The 20,052-nt window shown below is 52.5% G+C and overlaps 1 non-coding gene across 1 annotated transcript; it reads right to left on the bottom strand.

The window, feature by feature from the left end:
- Positions 1 to 312: 312 nt before the first annotated feature.
- LOC136540979 (small nucleolar RNA R71) lies at positions 313 to 419 on the bottom strand. Its single transcript, XR_010780096.1, has one exon. It is a non-coding gene; the product is annotated as a small nucleolar RNA R71 (small nucleolar RNA).
- Between the last annotated feature and the right edge of the window lie 19,633 nt (positions 420 to 20,052).

The raw sequence follows: 20,052 nt of genomic DNA, 5'->3' as shown, positions 1-20,052 counted from the left end.
CTAGACCAATAGTCAATGTTGGAGATAATGGATTTGAGCTCAAGCCAGCTCTCATCAACATGGTGCAAGCAAACTAGTTTTGTGGGAAGGCACACGAAGATGTGAAGTGCACATCTCCAACACTTTCTAGAGATTGTAGCACTTTCACCATCAAAGGAGTAACCCAAGATGGCCATATTACTTTGCCTCTTCGCATTCTCACTCTTCAGGAAGGCCAAGCAATGGTTCTACACCAATAAGGATAGAAATACTACATGGGATAACTGCTCCACTGCTTTTCTAGGAAAGTTCTTTCCCATAGGCAAGACCAATGATCTGCGTGGGAGAATATCAAGCTTTTAGCAACAACATGATGAATCTGTCCCTGAGGCATGGGAACACTTTCAAGATTACATTGTGGAATGTCCTCATCGTGGGATGGAGAATTGGCTACTCATGTAGACTTTCTACCATGGGTTGACTAATAGTACCGATGAGACTATGGATGTTGCTGCTAGAGGTGCATTCCTATCACTCACCATACTAGACGTAACAGCTCTTGTGGAGAAGATGGCCTCCAATCAAGGTTGGAATGAAGAACATGTTCAAACCCACAAGAGGGGTGGAGGTATGCATCAACTCAAGGAGGTAGACATGCTATTTACCAAGATGGACCTGCTGATGAAGCTTGAAGATAGAGGTAATGAGAAGCAAGAAGTCATGCATATTCAAGATTCTTGCATGACATGTGAAGTATGTGAAAACACTAGGCATTCAGGGAACAATTTCCTTGAGACCTAAGAGGATGTAAACTTTGTCAATAACAACTACTACTTTCATCCTCAGTAGAATCAAGGATTGTCGACAGAATATGCTCGGCAGTCCACCGAGGGGTATCCCATGATGGTAGATTTGTCGGTGGGGATGCACGTAATTAGGAACCGGATGGTGACACAAGGCGCAGAGATAGTGATTTAGACAGGTTCGGGCCATCTGATCGACGTAATACCCTACGTCCTGTGTCTTTGGTGTATTGTATTGAATACATGATGTCAAGTAGAGGACCCCTGCCTCTCCTTATATACTCTGGAGGGGTAGGGTTACAAGTAAAGTATCCTATTTGGTACTATATAATGTCTTGCGGTGCACGCCGAGCAGCGCCGTGCACGCCTTGATCTTGTGGGCCGGGCCACCTCTGATGGTGTGGCCCACATCTTGGGGGCCATACCCCCATAGTTAGTCCCCGAGCCGGACAGTAGGTGACGCAGTCACGTGGTGCCAGGGTCATAAAGTAGAAGACCAGTCGAGCAGGCAGCCAGTCCCGGGGCGTAGCCTCGAGATGAGAGCAAGCACATTCACCACAAGGTGAAGTGTGCCCACTTAGTCCCCGAGCCTACTGGAAGATGAAGAATGAATCTTGTAGCAGGGTCAAAGAAGTCTGAAAGCTTGCTGACATCGTCTGACATGCGCGTATCAAGACCCCAGATGTGCTACCCAAGATCAGCACCCTGATCCGAACAGCATGGAGCAGCTTGATAGCACACCAACAAGATGTAGCAAGATCCGAGCAGCAAGGGAGTCCCCGGCATCGCTGGCGATGACCGAGCACCGAGGAGCGAGAAGTCCCCGGCATCGCTGGCGATGTTCGAGCGCCGAGGAGTCCCCGGCGTCACTGGCGATGTCCGAGCACCGAGGAGCGAGGAGTCCCTGGCGTCGTTGGCGATGACCGAGCACCAAGGAGCGAGGAGTCCCCGGCGTCGCTGGCGATGACCGAGCACCGAGGAGCGAGGAGTTCCCAGCATCACTGGCAATGTTCGAGCACTAAGGAGCGAGGAGTCCCCGACGTCGCTGGCGATGACTGAGCACCGAGGAGCGAGGAGTCCCCGGTGTCGCTGGTGATGTCCAAACACCAAGGAGCAAGGAGTCCCTAGCGTCGCTGGCGATGACCGAGCACCGAGGAGCGAGGAGTTCCCGACGTCGCTGGCGATGACCGAGCACCGAGAAGCGAGGAGTTCCCGGCGTCGCTAGCGATGTCTGAGCACCGAGGAGCGAGGAGTCCCTGGCATCGCTAGCGATGACCGAGCACCGAGGATCGAGGAGTTCCTGGCGTCGCTGGCGATGACCGAGCACCGAGGAGCGAGGAGTTCCCGGCGTCGCTGGTGATGTCCGAGCACCGAGGAGCGAGGAGTCCCCGGTGTCGCTGGTGATGACCGAGCACCGAGGAGCGAGGAGTTCCTGGCGTCACTGGTGATGACCGAGCACCGAGGAGCAAGGTGTTCCCGATGTCGCTGGTTATGTCTAAGCACCGAGGAGCGAGGAGTCCCCGACGTCGCTGGTGATGACCGAGCACCGAGGAGCGAGGAGTTCCCAGCGTCGCTGGCGATGTCCGAGCACCGAGGAGCGAGGAGTTCCCGGCATCGTTGGCGATGACCGAGCACCGAGGAGCGAGGAGTCCCCAGCATCTCTGGCGATGTCTGAGCACCGAGGAGCGAGGAGTCTCGAGCGATGACCGAGCACCGAGGAGCGAGGAGTTCTCGACGTCGCTGGCGATGACCGAGCACCGAGGATCGTGGAGTCCCCGATGTCACTAGCGATGACCGAGCACCAAGGAGTCCCCGATGTAGGCAGCGACGTTTGAGCACCGAGGAGTCCCTAGCGTAGGCGGCGAGGTCCGAGCACCGACGTAGCTGACGACGTCTGTGCGGTGAAGTGTGCCCACTTAGTCCTTGAGCACAAAGAATCCAAGCGCTGAGGAGTAACCGGCGTAGCTGGCGATGAAGCACGAGTGGTGAATAGTCTAGTCAACTGGTCAGTGGCAAAGTGAACATTGAGTAGAAACGACCAGCGAACAATCTGATCAACTGGTTGGCGACGGAGTCCATGAACTAAGCGGCCCGACCAGTTGATCAGTGGAGAAGTCCGAGCACCAGGTGGTCCGATCACCTAGATGATGATCCTACAATACAAACATGTAGAATGGATAGTACATGATGTAGAAATAAATGAACTCTAGAGAAAAATCAGCAATGGTGATAAAATGGCGTATGCAGTTCGGTGATCAGTTGGCGTGAAAATATATTTATGTTTAATATAAACCACCTGAATAGTTAGTGTGTAGCTAAGTCTCTAGCCCTAGCTAGCCCACAGTCCATAACATCGAGCTCGGAGCCCGTGCACGTGTAGGAGGAACAGGCGTGACCAAGGAGCCACTGCCGACCACCCATAACGCAGAGCGTAGAGCCCGTAGCATGTGTAGGGAGGAGCCGGAGACAGGGCCATCTCTGGAGGTGTCCGAGCATCAACGTGACTGTTCGAGGGTTTGGAAAATCGTTTGGAGAGCAAATATGGAGAAAATAGTTCAGAGAAACATTATGGCGATATACGGAGATTGGAGAATATTTAGAAGAATATTAAAGAATGACTTAGCTTTGGATGGAGCATCTAGTCGGTGGCGTATGGTGCTATCTGGTTGGCATTGACGGCCTCGGAGGTGGTTTCGAGATCGGATCTGCTGTCGCAGGGGGCTGGTGTAGCAGCGATGAATCATCATCGTGGTCCGGCATGGATCTCCACGAGATTGATGACGAGAACACGATGTTGATTTGAGGTCCATCTGGCTCGCCATGGATCAAGCGCACACCCCCTACCTGGCGCGCCAACTGTCGACAGAATATGCTCGGCAGTCCACCGAGGGGTATCCCACGATGGTAGATTTGTCAGTGGGGATGCACGTAATCAGGAACCGGATGGTGACACAAGGCGTAGAGATAGTGATTTAGACAGGTTCGGGCCATCTGATCGACGTAATACCCTACGTCCTATGTCTTGGGTGTATTGTAACAACATTTCATATAGAGGACAATCGATACATGATGCACGATGTCTAAATACATGATTCCAAGCAGTGATGCGCCAACAACGTCCTGTGTCATAGGGCACCGTCTACCGATACATGATGTCAATCTCGTGGAGATCTATCCTGGTCCACGACGATGATTCATCGCTGCTACACCAGCCCCTGTGACAATAGATCCGATCTTAGAACCACCTCCGAGGTCATCTTCACCAACAACTTGATGCCACTACTCTGGTTGGTCCTCATCGATGACTCACCACCGCTGCCCTCATCAGCCCTCGTCGATGACTCACCGCCGCTGCCCTTGGTGGCCTTCACCGACGTCCCTCACTGTCGACTTGTCGTCACTGCTCGGTGGCCTTCACCGACATCTTTCGCCGACGTCCGTCGACTCATCGTCACCGCTCGATGGCCTTTGCTGACATCTTTCGCCGATGTCCCTCGTCATCGACTCATCATCACCGCTCAATGGCCTTCACCGACATCCTTTGCCAATGTCTCTCACCGTCGACTCGTCATCACCGCTCGGCGGTCCTCGCCGACATCCTTCGCCGACAGCCCTCGCCGTTGTCTCGTCGTCATTACTCGGCGGCCCTCACCGACATCCCTCATCGCCGCCAAGCTGCAAGCAAGCTGCCTACGTCACCGACTAGATAATGCTATACGCCGCTGACCAGACACTCTGTCTAAAGCTAAGTCACATTTTAATATTCTTCTAAATATTCTCCAATCTCCGTATATCATCATAATGTTTTTCCGAACTGTTTTCTCCATGTTTGCTCTCCAAATGATTTTCCGAACCCCCGAACAGTCCTATTGATGCTCGGAGGCCTCCAGAGATGGCCCTGTCTCCAGCTCCTCCCTACACGTGCTACGGGCTCCGCGCTCTGCATTATGGGTGATCGGCAGCGGCTCCTTGGTCACGCCTGTTCCTCTTACACGTGCACGGGCACCACGCTCAACGTTATGGACTATGGGCTAGCTAGGGCTGGAGACTCAGCTACACACTAACTGGTCGGGCGGTTTATATTAAATATAAATATATTTTCACACCAACTAATCGCTAAACTGCATACATCATTTCATCATCATTGCTAATTTTTCTCTGGAGTTTATTTATTTTTACATCATGTACTACCCATTCTACATGTTTGTATTGTAGGATCATCATCTAGGTGATCGGACCACCTGGTGCTCGGACTTCTCCACCTGATCAACTAGTCGGACCGCTTGGTTCATGGACTCCATCGCCGACCAGTTGATCGGACTGTTCGCCGCTCGTGCTTCATCGCCAGCTACGCCGGTTACTCCTCGGCCCTCGGATTCTTCGTGCTCGAGGACTAAGTGGGCACACTTCACCGCACAGACGTCGTCAGCTACGTTAGTGCTCAGACCTCGCCGCCTAAGCCGAGCACTCCTCGGTGCTCGGACCTCGCCGCCTACGCCAAGGACTCCTCGGTGCTCGGACATCACCGCCTACGCCGGGGCCTCCACGGTGCTCAGACCTCGCCGCCTATGCTAGGGACTCCTCGCTCCTCGGTGCTCGGTCATCGCCAGCGACGCCGGGGACTCCTCGCTCCTCGGTGCTCGGTCATCGCCAGCGACGCCGGGGACTCCTTGCTCCTCGGTGCTCAGACATCGCTGCCTACGTCGGGGACTCCTCGCTCCTCGATGCTCGGACATCGTCGCCTACGCCGGGGACTCCTTGCTCCTCGGTGTTCGGTCATCGCCAGCGATGCCGGAGACTCCTCGCTCCTCGGTGCTCGGTCATCGCCAGTGATGCCGGGGACTCCTCGCTCCTCAGTGCTTGGACATCGCCGCCTATGCCGTCATCGCCAGCGATGCCGAGGACTCCTCGCTCCTCGGTGCTCGGTCATCGCCAGCGACGCTAGGGATTCTTCGCTCCTCGGTGCTCGGTCATCGCCGCCTACGCCGGGGACTCCTCGCTCCTCGGTGCTCGGTCATCGCCAGTGACATCGAGGACTCCTCGCTCCTCGCTCCTCGGTGCTCGGTCATCGCTGCCTATACCGGGGACTCCTCGCTCCTTGGTTCTCGATCATCGCCAGCTATGCCGGGAACTCCTTGGGTGGTCGGACATCGCCGGCTACGCCGAGGACTCCTCGGTGCTCAGATCTTGCTATGTCTCATCGGTGTGCTATCAAGCTGCTCCATGCTATTTGGATCAGGGTGCTGATCTTGGGCAGCACGTCTAGGGTCTTGATACGCGCATGTCAGATGATGTCGGCAAGCTTTCAGACTTCTTTGACCCTACTATAAGATTCATTCTTCATCTTCCAGTAGGCTCGGGGGCTAAGTGGGCACACTTCACCTTGTGGTGAATGTGCTTGTTCTCATCTCGAGGCTACGCCCGGGGACTGGCTGCCTGCTCAGCTAGTCTTCTACTTTATGACCCTGACACCACATGACTGCGTCACCTACTATCAGGCTCGGGGACTAGCTGTGGGGGTATGGCCCCCAAGACGTGGGCCGCACCATCAGAGGTGGCTCAGCCCACAAGATCAAGGCATGCACGGCACTGCTCGGCGTGCACCGCAAGACATTGTATAGTACCAAATAGGATACTTTACTTGTAACCCTGCCCCTCCAGAGTATATAAGGAGAGGCAGGGGTCCTCTACTCGACATCATGTATTCAATACAATACAACAAAGACACAGGACGTAGGGTATTACGTCGATCAGATAGCTCGAACCTGTCTAAATCGCTGTCTCTGTGCCTTGTGTCACCATCCGGTTCCTGATTACGCGCATCCCCATCGACAAATCTACCATCGTGGGATACCCCTCGGTGCCTGATCAATCTTGGGGGCCATACCCCCACAGTTAGTCCCCGTGCCTGACAGTAGGTGACACAGTCACATGGTGCCAGGGTCATAAAGTAGAAGACCAGCCGAGCAGGCAGCCAGTCCCTGGGCATAGCCTCGAGATGAGAACAAGCACATTCACCGCAAGGTGAAGTGTGCCCTCTTAGTCCCCGAGCCTACTGGAAGATGAAGAATGAATCTTGTAGCAAGGTTAAAGAAGTCTGAAAGCTTGCCAACATCATCTGACATACGCGCATCAAGACCCCAGACGTGCTGCCTAAGATCAGCACCCTGATCCGAACAGCATGGAGCAGCTTGATAGCACACCGACGAGACGTAGCAAGATCCAAGCAGCAAGGGAGTCCCCGGCGTTGCTGGCGATGACCGAGCACCGAGGAGCGAGGAGTCCTCGGCATCGCTGTCGATGACCGAGCACCGAGGAGCGAGGAGTCCCTAGCATAGGCGGCGATGTCCGAGCACTGAGGAGTCCCCGACGTCGCTGGCGATGACCAAGCACCGAGGAGCGAGGAGTCCCCGGCGTCGCTGGCTATGACCGAGCACTGAGGAGCGAGGAGTCCCTGTCGTCACTGGCGATGACCGAGCATCGAGGAGCGAGGAGTCCCCGGCGTCACTGTCGATGACTGAGCACTGAGGAGCAAGAAGTCCTCGGCGTAGGTGGCGATGTCTGAGCACCGAGGAGTCCCCGACATCGCTGGCGATGACCGAGCACCAAGGAGCGAGGAGTCCCCGGCGTTGCTGGCGATGACCGAGCACCAAGGAGCGAGGAGTCCCCGGCGTCGCTGTCGATGACCGAGCATCGAGGAGCGAGGAGTCCCTGGCGTAGGCGGCGATGTCTAAGCACCGAGGAGTCCCCGACGTCGCTGGTGATGACCGAGCACCAAGGAGCGCGGAGTCCCCGGCGTCGCTGGCGATGACCGAGCACCGAGGAGCGAGGAGTCCCCGGTGTAGGCAGCAATGTCTGAGCACCGAGGAGTCCCCGACGTCGCTGGCGATGACCGAGCACCAAGGAGCGAGGAGTCCCCGGTGTCGCTAGTGATGACCGAGCGCCGAGGAGCGAGGAGTCCCCGGTGTCGCTAGCGATGACCGAGCACCGAGGAGCGAGGAGTCTCCGACGTCGCTGTCGATGACCGAGCACCGAGGAGTCCCCGGTGTCGCTGGTGATGACCGAGCACCAAGGAGCGAGGAGTCCCCGGCGTTGCTGTCGATGACCGAGCACCGAGGAGTGAGGAGACCCCGGCATAGGCGGCGAGGTGCGAGCACCGAGGAGTCCTCGGTGTAGGCAGCGATGTCCGAGCACCGAGGAGTCCTTGGCGTTGGCAGCGAGGTCCGAGCACCGAGGAGTGCTCGACATAGGCGGCGAGGTCTGAGCACCGATGTAGTTGACGACGTCCGTGCGGTGAAGTGTGCCCACTTAGTCCTCGAGCACGAAGAATCCGAGGGCCGAGGAGTAACCGGCGTAGCTAGCGATGAAGCACGAGCGGCGAACAGTCCGATCAACTGGTCAGTGACGGAGTCCATAAACCAAGCGGTCCAACTAGTTGATTGGTGGAGAAGTCCGAGCACCAGGTGGTCCGATCACCTAGAGGATGATCCTGCAATACAAACATGTAGAACGGGTAGTACATGATGTAAAAATAAATAAACTCTAGAGAAAAATCAGCAATGGTGATGAAACGACGTATGTAGTTCGGCGATCAGTTAGTGTGAAAATATATTTATGTTTAATATAAACCGTCCGAACAGTTAGTGTGTAGCTGAGTCTCTAGCCCTAGCTAGCCCATTGTCCATAACGTCGAGCGCAGAGCCCATGCACGTGTAGGAGGAACAGGCGTGACCAAGGAGCCGCTGCCGACCACCCATAACACAGAGCGTGGAGCCCATAGCACGTGTAGGGAGGAGCCGGAGATAGGGCCATCTCTGGAGGCGTCCAAGCATCAATAGGACTGTTCGGGGGTTCGGAAAATCGTTTGGAGAGCAAACATGGAGAAAATAGTTTGGAAAAACATTATGACGATATACGAAGATTGGAGAATATTTAGAAGAATATTAAAATGTGACTTAGCTTTAGACAGAGTGTCTGGTCAGCGGCGTATAGCGTTATCTGGTCGGTGACGCAGGCAGCTTGCTTGCAGCTCGGCGGCGATGAGGGATGTCGGTGAGGGCCACCGAGTAATGACGACGAGACAACGGCGAGGGCCGTCGGCAAAGGATGTCGGCGAGGACCGCCGAGCGGTGACGACGAGTCGACAGCGAGAGATGTTGGCGAAGGATGTCGGTGAAGGCCGTCGAGCGGTGACGACGAGTCGACGGACGTCGGTGAAAGATGTCGGTGAAGGCCACCGAGCAGTGACGACAAGTCGACGGCGAGGGACGTCGGCGAAGGCCGCCGAGGGCAGCGGCGGTGAGTCGTCAACGAGGGCTGATGAGGGCTACGGCGGCGAGTCGTCGATGAGGGCCAACCAGAGCAGCAGCAGCAAGTTGTTGGTGAAGACGACCTCGGAGGTGGTTCTGAGATCGGATCTGTTGTCGTAGGGGCTGGTGTAGCAGCGATGAATCGTCGTCGTGGACCGGGATGGATCTCCACGAGATTGACGATGAGAACACATTGTTGATTTGAGATCCATCTGGCTCGCCATGGATCAAGCGCACACCCCTACTTGGCTACTAAGGTAACTATCAAGGTAATAATTTTAACAATTTCAATAAACCACCCTTGAGATAATTAATTGCTGGGCAATCCAAACTTATGGAGGGATTATCTAGAAAGGTAGCTACCAATGATAAAATTCTAGAGAATATAAATAATAGAATGGATAGCTTTTCTTCTGCCATTAAGAACCAACATAGCTTGAATAAAATTATAGAATCACAAATAGCTTAGCTGGCTGCTGTTGTTCCTCCGTCTGACAAAGGTAAGATTCCGAGGCAACCGAAAGATCTAGAAACTGCAAATCTTGTCAATATTTACAATGCAACATACTTCTGTATAGAATCATGGACAGGAAGGTGGATAGACTATACCTTGCCAGAAAACAAGATTGATCTAGGAAGACCTATCATCCCCATCGCCATTGGACCTCACATTTTCCAAGAAGTTGTCTGTGATTTCAGAGCAAGTGTCGACATCACGCCTAAGGTAGTTTATGATAAATTTAATGGAGATACTTTGTTGTACACAAATATGCATTTGTAGCTTGCAGATCAGTCACTCTGCTACCCCAAGAGAGTTCTTGAAGATGCCATTGTTCGAGTTGGACAATCTTATGTTCTTGTAGACTTTGTGGTTCTAGAAACAGGTGGAGATATAAGGCACCCATTAATTTGGGCTGACCTTTCCTAAGCACTACTAAAGCCATCATCTATGTGGATAGTGTCAAGATCTGCTTCACAATCAAGGATAGAAAGGAGAAGTTTTCTTTCAAGAATTGCATCCTATAATCTCCTAGACATCCATAAACACCGTACCTGCCCGAAGAGACAATAGTGACCAAGAAGAAGAATAACAGGAGAAGGAGGATGAACAAGGCCTAGAAGCCTCAGAAGAATTGGTCAACATGATCAACACACTTCGATCAGAGTATGACCTCCTCCTCGCTTCACCATTCCTTGCTAAGAAGGATGACCCTAGGCTTACCAACAATTGAGTGTACTATTGGACAAAGAATCTTCCACAAGACCTGTGACAATGTCCAAGGTAATGTATGTATACTTATTTGGTGATGAACCTTTGTTCCCTACATATATGCAATTGCAGATGATGAACCAATCAATCAGATTTCTAGAGGGAATAGCAAAAGATGTCATGGTAAGGATACATGATCACTATGCCCTTGCTGACTTCATGGTTCTAGACATGGGAGAAGAAGAAGATGATACACCCATCATTCTTGGAAGACCGTTCCTCAACACTACCAACATGATCATCTACATCGGATCTAGACAAATCCACTTCCAATTTCTTGGAGAAAACGTATGCTGTTATTTCAATAGTTATACCACTTATGAGCAGCCAAACTAAGTCCTGCTCTAGGAGGAGACATTGATCATCTCGAAACCAAAAGAATCAATCCCCAAAGAAAAGTTGGGAGGAATGTGAGGAACCTAGAGAAGTTGTAAAAAATGAACCCACTCCGCCAAAGTCAAGTCCAAAGACCAAGCATGTATGGAAAGAAAAGGTAACAACACCACCAGAGTCACAAGAGGTGCAACCATTAGGGTCTTCATCCTCGGGACCGACTAATGCACCCAAGGAATAAACAAGATACAAAAAAGTACTATCCGGAGGACTTAAAAATCTACACCCTGGTCGTAAGGTAACATCGGTAGTTATCCATATTTACTTTTAATATTACATGAATTATTTTTCTACTTTTAGCATGTTTACTCTTCTACATTAGTGTCGGGTTCATAAACCCGGGGTCCCTCATAGACTGACTTCCCAACAGAGGCTTGACCTAGCAGGCAACGTTGCAAACAACGCGCAACTCATAGGCCGGCCCAAATACCTAAATGATAGGCTACACGGGCGATCCAATCACTGACCGGAAGGCCTGGCCGAGGAGGAATGGCGCCCATTTCTAACTCTGGCCCACCTCTCCGATCAGAGCGCTCGCTTCGGTCTCTAGCCCACCTCTAGATAGCCTTTCTGATTGGAGGGCCTGGCCAAAACACCGCTTCCAACTCTGACCCGCGTCTCTGACCAGGGATGCACTAGACCCCTGCTCACTACTCTTCTCCGACTGGCGTGATCAAAGCCAACTAGAACCAACCGACCGGGGACGCCTGCATGGTAAGGACTAGGAAACTGATACACACATCTTGTTCCCACTCGTTTTTAACCCCACTACAAACTTCGAGCACCTAGGCTTAGGAATAAAGTCACCGACCGACTCAAATCAGACTTAGGGCACATTGCCTGAACTAGTATAAACCCTGTGTCATTGAGTGCTAGGCCACCTCTGATCACAACGTACGGCAAAACTACAAATATTTACGTGTTGGTCACTTTCTGCACCAACAGTTGGCACCATCCGTGGGGAAGACGATGTACGTTCAACACTTTTTGGTCATTGAATGGCCCACTTTTCCGCCACCTTAGCCATGGTAGGCTCAAGCAATACTACTCACTATGGCTCATTGGAGTTTCCCGCACTCCAACCTGTTAGGATGTGGGTTCTGCCCATCTTCAAGCCCTCCCAGGCCTTCCTCTTTGGAAGCCTAGACTTCTTCATCGACCGTCTCGGCATACTACACCTCCGTGAGGAGGCACTCATTCTAGCGCCTGTCGGAGGGGCACCCTCCATCGGCTTTGGGACGCACAATGACTTCAACACCAAGGCATCTGTGCTTCATTCTGAGCAAACTATCTACTGAAACCCCGCTATGAGTAATATGCATACTGTTATTTACTCTCTATTTACTATCTCCCGCCAATTATCCAGAGGGACCATATTGACCACACCACGAACACCGTACGATCGGTTCCCCTATGGCCCCGCATCCCCCATGGATGCGTGCACTCAGGGGCTCCGAAGGACACTGGTGCCATCCCCCCTCACATCTGAATTCGTGGGAATGGTGAGCTATGCTCCTACCACTTTCCACGAACTCCTAGATGATGAGGGTGAGAGCAATGGCTCCAGCATCAGCAACGTGGCACCTAGCCACCATTCGTCCCAGGAGTGCGCTATGGTAGACGCTCCGGGGCAGCCACCGGTGGTTGTGGAGTCTGTATAGACTCACACCCCTCTGGACCCACATGCGGGGGCCCTCATGTTTGCACAAGAGCACGCCGAGGAATTACGACAACAATGTCAGAACCAGCGGTCGCCTGCACCGTCATGCTTGGTGCAGCATGTTGCGCCCCATGCGCATGACCCAACGGGCAGCGCTTGGGGTCAAGCCCGCTAGGTCCAACACGACATCATGAGTGAGGGGAATGATGCCCCACAGTTCACTTAGGCTAGCCAAAACATTGCTGCTATGGTAATGCTTCTACGCGGTGTTTCTGAGCCCGTCGACCCCCAAGAGCGGGTGGTCTACCGGAACCTCCGAGTGCTAGTAGAAGCCGCCACTGTTCAATAGGTGGAAAGCTCCACATCGCAACTCCGACACATGCCCTCTCTCCCCACTAGGGGAGTAGGGACATGCCTAGACAGATCGCTCCATCCGCTCGCCGCTATAGCCATCAAGTGTGGCTCGGGAGTCAACGGTCACGTGTGATGGTCCTGACCTAGAGCCTACTCTACATGGACCGCCAATACGCGAATGGCCCGATCCACACCAAGATGCTCGTAGCATCATCAGCAACCGACACTAGGCCCGGCATGATGATGACATCCACTGGGCAACAATGAGGGTAGGTGACATGGGTCCCGACCGAACCATCGAGGGTGCGGTGAAACACGCCCTAGGCATGGTTGCCTGGCTAGACGACCAGAGTCCCAGCCCTAAGGGCTTGAGACCATGGGCCTTTGATCGGTGTATCCAGAGAGCACCGTTCCCACAGCGCTTTCGACTGCCCACCAACATCACCAAGTACACCAGGGAGACAAACCCCGGTATTTGGCTCAAAGATTTCTGGCTCGCCTACCGGGTTAGAGGGGTGGATGATGACTATTTCATCATTCAGTATCTGCCTATCTACATGGGGGAACATGTTTGGGCATGACTTGAATTCCTCCCGCATGACAGCATCCGCGACTAGGCGAACCTCAAGAGGGTCTTCATCGGAAATTTCCTAGGGGACGTATGTCCATCCTAGAAACTCTTGGGACCTCAAGAGCTGCCAGCAGGACCCCAGCAAGTCCCTATGGGATTACATACACAGGTTCTCCCAATGATGCAACTCCCTCCCTATTGTCATTGACACTAGATGTGATCAGCGTATTCCTCTTCGGGACTACCTACGAGTCCCTGATCCACAAGCTTGGCTGCCTGAAGCCCTGTACCACCCACTGACCTGCTCGATGTCACCACTAACCATGCCTCTAGTGAGGAGGCAGACGGAGTGGTCTTCAATGGAGGTTAGGACAAAGGCAAGGCCAAGCGCAGGGACCAAGATGAGGGCCCCTCCACATAGAGGGGCAAGAAGAACAAAAAGGATCAGCGCCGATCGGACAACACAACAGTTGGTCGCCGTGGCTGATCACATGGGCAAGTAGCCCCTAGTAGGGACTGCCTGACCACTTCAACAAGCTCATGGATAGCCCATGCACCAACCACGCCTACCCTATCAAACACCTCTACAAGGACTATGAGCTCCTCAAATGTTTCCTATGATAGGCCGGTGGGCCAAAAGAAGGAGACAGCAAAGAGGTGGCTTTCCAAGAAAGGAGGCATGACTGGGCAAGGATGAAGATGGCTTCCCCTGACCCTAAGGAATGTGTCATGATCTTCAGTGGATCCAACGCCATCTGGTCCAAGCGCTAGCGCAAGGTCTGCTATAGGGAGGCATGCACCATTGAGACGGTCGTCCCCTCCTTCCTCAGCTTGTCAGAATCTCTGATCACATTCGATCAAAGGGACCATCTCTCCCACGTCGCTAGACTAGGATGTTACCCACTTGTCATCGACCCCATCATCCACAAGAAGTGGCTCACCAAGGTGCTAATGGATGGAGGTAGCTGGCCTCAACATCCTCTATGTCAACACCCTTGACGCCATGCGTATCCCCCAGTCAAAACTCCGACTGGCGGGATTGCCCTTCCATGGGGTGATCCTAGGAGCATAGGCATACCCGCTCGGGCAAATCAACCTGACCATAACGTTTGGCAACCGAGCCAACTTCCACTTGGAGGTCCTCACCTTCGAAGTGGTGGACTTTCTAGGGTCCTACCATGCCATCTTGGGGCGGCCATGCTACGCCAAATTCATGACAATCCCCAACTACACCTACCTCAAGCTGAAGATGCTAGGACCAAATGGTGTCATCACTATGAGTAGCGCCTTTTCACATGACTTCATGTGTGACCATGAGCATTTCAAGCTCGCCACCACGGTCATCAACTCGTCCGAGCTTCTGTAGCTCAGGGAGTCATCAACCCTAGCAGTCCTAGACTACAACAAACCAAATTCCTCGACTGCCTTCCACCCACTCAAGGAAACCAAGGTGTTGGAAATCGACCCCACCAACCGAACCAAAATGGTGCGGATCGAGACCTAGCTCCTGACCAAATAGGAATGCGAGCTCATCGATTTCCTACACGCCAATCGTGATGTGTTTACATGGAAGCCATTCGACATGCTGGGCATACCATGGGACGTCGCCGAGCATGTGCTATGCCTCATCTAGGGCTCAAAGCCCACTAAGCAATGCCTGCGTCGTTTCGACGATGAAAGGCATAGGGCCATAGGCGAAGAAATCACCAAACTCCTGGCAGCCGAATTTATCAGAGAGGTATTCCACTCTGACTGGCTTGTCAATCCCATTCTTGTTAAAAAGAAGACCAGGAAATGGAGAATGTGCATTGATTATACTAGCCTCAACAAAGCAGTGTCTAAAGGATCACTTTCCTTTGCCGCGCATAGACTAGATAGTTGACTCTACCTCGGGTTGCGAGATCCTCTCCTTTCTGGATGCCTACTCAGGCTATCACCAGATCACGATGAAAGAGTCCGATTAGCTCGCAACCTTGTTCATCACTGCGTATGGTTCATACGGCTACATAACCATGCCTTTCAGCCTAAAAAATGCGGGTGCCACCTACCAAAGGTGCATGCAGCAATGCTTCACCGACCAAATCGACCCACTCAATCAGCCTGATCAAGCCAAGCGGCCAAGACCAATGATCACCGTCTATGTTGATGACAATAGTGGTTCAAAATGGCTCAATCTTGCGACCTTGATCGCAAACTTGGCCGCCACGTTCATGAACCTCCAAAGGTTCAACATCAGATTGAATCCCAAGAAATGTATTTTTGGGGTTCCAAAGGGGAAGTTGCTAGGATACATTGTGTCTGAGCAGTGGCATTCAAGGCCAACATGGGCCCCATACACAATGTCAAGGGCGTGCAAAGGCTCATCGGCTGTCTGGCCGCTCTGAGCTGGTTCATCTCTTGGCTCAGGCGAACGAGGGATGCTACTCTACATGCTTGTTAAAAAGATAGACACCTTCGTCTAGGCTGAGGAAGCTCAGCAGGCTCTGGAGAGCCTCAAAGCATCCCTAACATAGGCCCCAATCCTCGTCGCTCCTGAACAAGGAGAACCCCTCCTCCTCTACATCGTAGCTAGCAACCATGTGGTAAGCGTCGCCCTAGTCGTCAAAAGGGAGGAACCATGACACCACCTTAAGGTCTAGCGACCCATATACTTCATCGGGGAGGTACTCACTAACCCCAAGGTCTGGTACCCCCAGGTGTAGAAGCTCCTATACACCATACTAATGGTGACCCAGAAGCTCCTACACTACTTCACCGACCACGAAGTCGCGATCATCACTTCATACCCGCTCGGAGACATCGTCTACAACCGTGATGCCACGAGATGGATCTCCAAGTGGGCACTCAAACTCATGGGCCATGACATCAGGTATATCCCCCATACCGCCATTAAGTCTCAAGCTCTCACAGATTTTGTTGCCAAATGGATGGAGGTCCAGCTGTCGACCCCTAGACATCACCCACAAGTACTGGACAATGTACTTCGATAGGTCCATCATGGCACCTAGATTAGGTGCTGGAGTGATCCAATCTCCCCAGATGGGAGTAGGCTCCGCTACGCCATCTGCCTCCACTTTTTAGCCTCAAACAACATTGTGGAGTATGAGGCCCTCATCAACGGACTACGCATCTCCATCGAACTTGGTGCTACACGACTCTATGTTCATGGTGACTAGGAGCTGGTCGTCGATCAGGTCATGAAGGAGTCCTCCTGCAAAAGCCCCCTCATGGCGGCATACTGCCAAGAAGTATGCAAGCTCAAGGACAAATTCTAGGGAATTGAGCTGCATCATGTCCCCCGAAAGGACAATGATGTTGCCGATTTTCTTGTAAAATTGGCCGCCAGGCAGGATCCATCCCTGAGCGGGGTCTTCATCAACCATCTCCATGAGCCATCCACCTACATCCTAGAAGGTCTGATCCAAATAGACCTCGATGCCAAGTCGGCGCTCGGGGGCTCCGACCCTAGTACCTCGATGACGACATCACCCACTAATGTTGCCGTATTGGCACTCGACTAAACTGACTAGCAAGCACCGCTACTTCGCCTACCTCCTCGAGGAGGTTCTTCTGCCCAAAAGGAGTGAAGCTCGATGGATTGCTCAATGCGCCAAGACCTTCATCACGCTCGGTGACAAACTCTACAAATAGAGTCTGTCGGGGGTGGTCATGAAGTGCATCCCCACCAACTAGGGGAAGCAGCTCCTCCTCGAGGTCCATGCCGAGATCTGTGGACATCATGTGGCTCCAAGGTCATTGGTTAGAAAAGCCTTTCGCCAAGGTTTTTACTGGCCCACCACACTACGAGATGCAGAGGAGGTCATCCACAGGTGTCAAGGGATGCTAATTCTATGCTTCGACAAACTCATTTGCCAGCACAGGAACTTCAAACCATCCCCATCACCTGGCCATTCGTGGTCTAGGGCCTTGACATGGTAGGACCCCTCAAAAAGGGCCTAGGTGGCTTCACTCACCTACTCTTAGTAGTTGACTAAGTTCACCAAGTGGATAGAGGCCAAGCCCATCACCAACATCCACTCAAAAGGGGCGGTCAAATTCTTCCTCGACATCATCTACCGATTCGCGTCCCTAACTGTATCATCACTGACCATGGGACTAACTTCACTGGAAAGAAGTCCTTAGACTTTAGTAATGGATATGGCATTAGGATCGACTAGGCCTCGGTCGGACACCCATGTACTAACGGTCAGATCGAGCATGCCAATGGCATGGTACTCCAAGGACTTAAGCCACGTATCTTCGAACCGACTCAACAAGTACGTCGGGCAATGGGTTGCAGAGGTCCTAGCGATCCTCTGGAGCCTAAGAACTGACCCCAAACCAATCCACAGGGTTCACACCCTTCTTCTTGGCCTACGGAGCTTAAGCAGTGCTGCCCTCCAACCTCAACCATGGCGCCCCAAGAGTCAAGGCTTTCGACCAGTGACCGAGCCTCGGAGGCTTAGCAAGACGCAGTTGACCTGCTCGAAGAGGCCCACTGAGATGACCGTCATCAGCTCCACTCGCTACCAGCAAACTCTCCATAGGTCCCACAAAAGGAAGATCAGGGGGAGGATCCTCAAAGTCAATGATCTCATACTCCGGAGGACCCAATCAACGAAGGAAAAACACAAACTCTCTCGATCATGGGAAGGACCCTATACTGGTGACCGAAGTGATCCGATCGGGCACCTACCGACTAGAAGGACGACAATGGCAATGTTCTCACCAACACCTAGAACGTTGAATAGCTACGTTGTTTTTCCCCTAAATTTGGTCTTACCGCTTTTTAGTCAAACACTTGCTCCTGTAAAAGCACCCCAGCCCGAATACTTTTAGCCCAGGTCACTCAGGGGCTCCATGAGGGTACAATACTAAGTACTACATCTCTTTTCACTATAACATGGTAAACAACTTTGTCCCTAAATGAAAGCGCATTCCATTCCTTTGATTGCCCCGTAACTTTGTTCTTACTCCTAACCGAACGCACCCCATCACGACCTACGGTTACGAGCAGCCGAGCCCCGCAGGCCATGCCCAGGTTCTCAAAAGCTACAGCATATGGAACTAATGGGCAGGCGTGAAAAAGAAAGGATAAAAACAAAAGCTATGCTAGGATAAAAATATGGAACGGATAGTGGTTCTATCACAAAAATAGAACTGATGTATTCATTGATACAAAAACTATTCACATGGGGGCTCATCCACGAACTCAGCTATTACATTTTCTAACTACTTCTACTCCAAATACTACTGCAACCACTCAACAACATCGCCTAACGCCAAAGGAGTGGCCACAGGCACACGCCGCTGGACATAACCACCGCCATAGGGGCCCCGCCCAGTTCTGCTCCCTCGACTTTGGCGAGCGCAATGGGTACCTCAAGGGACTCGCTCGGTTCTACTCCCTTGACTTCAGCAAGCACAATAGGTACCTCAAGGGCATCACACCCATAGATGCTCAGCAGAAGATCATGGAGCTCCGGACCTTCTCATGCAGTCGAGGCAGCTCTTGGGCAAGGACGCTTGCCACCGAGGTATGGCCACCATGGCTAGAAGAGATCTCATCAAACTTTATGAACTGGCCAACCTGAGCAGCTATAGGTGTGGAACCCTCCACTAGCATGATCCTAGGCAACTTCCCCTCTGACAAGGCTCACCTTGGTGAAGATCCACTAGAAAAAATCCACACACGGCTCCATCCCGAAAAAGGCCTCGCAGATGAATCTAGTGCGCCACCTCCTTCGACGAAAGCCGCTCCTTCTCAGGCAAAGATGGCTAGCACCGCGCTAGGTTGCCTCTAGCTCAACATCACACTTTGGATTCAGAAAAGGATCTATAAGTCCTCCCACTCGCTTACCCTCTCTCTCACTTAGGAACCACCATGGCATACAGGCACTCTTAGTGAGGAGGAAGAAGGAAAGGCAATAGTTGGAGAATAGGCAAAGGACTATGACTGAGAAGCCCTCTCCCTCCCCCTATTTAAAGAGAAAATGTGATAGCTAAAGAGGGGCAAAAGATCAGAGCAAAAAACTCTCTCCCTTCCCCCATTCAATGCGGATGGGAAAGGATGGGACGCACCCTGACCGATGGGATGCACACTGACCAATGGAATGATGCCTGGTCAGATGGAATCATGCCTAGTAAGATGGGACATGACCTAGGTATGGCCCACCACTACCGCACACTAGGGTGCAAAAACTAAAGCGTCACCATGCACAGGCGGCTCTCCGCCTCCCCAGGCGGGACTTGGAAAAAACCCAAACAATGGGATCTTCGCCAGGAGAGACCATCAGGCTTCCTAAGTCGATCAAATGGGTTAGAAAAACATGTCGAGAGATAGGTAAGGAGCAAAGGGACACCCCATGTAGGCCATGCCGACTCCATCATGAACGACGAGCATGGGTCCTGGTTGGACATTTCTGACTGGAGCTCTTAAAACCCCATCACTCGAGTCATCAAGGTAACACTACCGACCCGAGCTATTTCTTTATATAATCATCCATACATTCATACACGCATTCATATGCCCATGCCCCCTAGACGATTCAGGCCCTAAATCGCCCAGGGGGGCTCGGGAACTAAAGCATCGCACATGCAGCGAAATGCATCACAACGCTCCGTGTGGTGTCTTGAAGTGGCAGTTGCCTCATTCGACATGAGCAACGACTGACCGGGGTTTGAAGGCTGGCCCACAAAGGGCTCAAGGCTGC

Source organism: Miscanthus floridulus, chromosome 2, assembly GCF_019320115.1.
Source record: "Miscanthus floridulus cultivar M001 chromosome 2, ASM1932011v1, whole genome shotgun sequence".
Classification (NCBI taxonomy): domain Eukaryota; kingdom Viridiplantae; phylum Streptophyta; class Magnoliopsida; order Poales; family Poaceae; genus Miscanthus; species Miscanthus floridulus.
The sequence above is the reverse complement of the archived record's forward strand: the minus strand, read 5'-3'. Positions and strand labels throughout refer to the sequence as shown.